We start from the raw sequence: 949 nt of genomic DNA on the forward strand, positions 1-949 counted from the left end.
GCAATAAGACTAGATATAGCCCTTCATACTAAAACTGGATGGGCTGATCCTGGGAGAAGAAAAAGTCTCAAAAGCAGGACAAAGAGATAGAAATAGCCCTGGCTTCCATTGTTAGGAGTCCCACAGGAAGACCAAGCTACATAAGAGTAACATGTATGCAAAGGGCTTATGTCAGTCCAATGTAGGCTCACTCTTGTCAATTCAGACTGTGTAAGCCCCTATGACCCCATATTAGTTGATTCTGTGCTAGATAGAGCCTCTCTGATGACAATTATCCTAGGGAGAGTGTGTTGGAGACACTAGAGAGATTAGGGGGCATTTCAGGGGAGAGGTAGAAACTTCGTGCAATTGAAACTTCCAGGAATCTGAGAGTGACCCTAGTTAAGACTTCTAGTAAGGGGAGTTGTGGAACCTGGCCACTTCCTATAATCAGAAGAGACATACTGTGGAAGGGTTAGAATGTCAACCAAGACTCAAAACCTTCAAGCTACAACTTGTCCTACCAAGAGAATGTGCTGTAGTAAAGGTGTCACAGAAATTGTTGCCAAACAATGATCTGTCAATATTGAGACCCATGCCATGAGCAGGAGTCTACCACTGACGATGACTGTGCCAAAACCTAGTATAGAACCAAACACAACTCAAACACACACACACACACACACACACACACGCACACACACTATAGCTCTATATATACCCAGTGTGATATATAGTGTGTGTTATAATATCTATATCTATATATCTATGTCTATTATCTAAATATATACATATATATTATGTCCATCTATCATCTATCTATAGTCTATATCTGTATCATCTATCTCTCTATATATATCTATGTAGTTATTCCTAAATATAAAGACACAACATAGAGTCTATATATAACTTGCAAGCTCTTTTCTGGGAAAACTATTTCTCCTACTTCTTGTTGTCTGAGTTCTTTGTC

Source organism: Mus musculus, chromosome 16 (genome assembly GCF_000001635.26).
Source record: "Mus musculus strain C57BL/6J chromosome 16, GRCm38.p6 C57BL/6J".
NCBI classification, from domain to species: domain Eukaryota; kingdom Metazoa; phylum Chordata; class Mammalia; order Rodentia; family Muridae; genus Mus; species Mus musculus.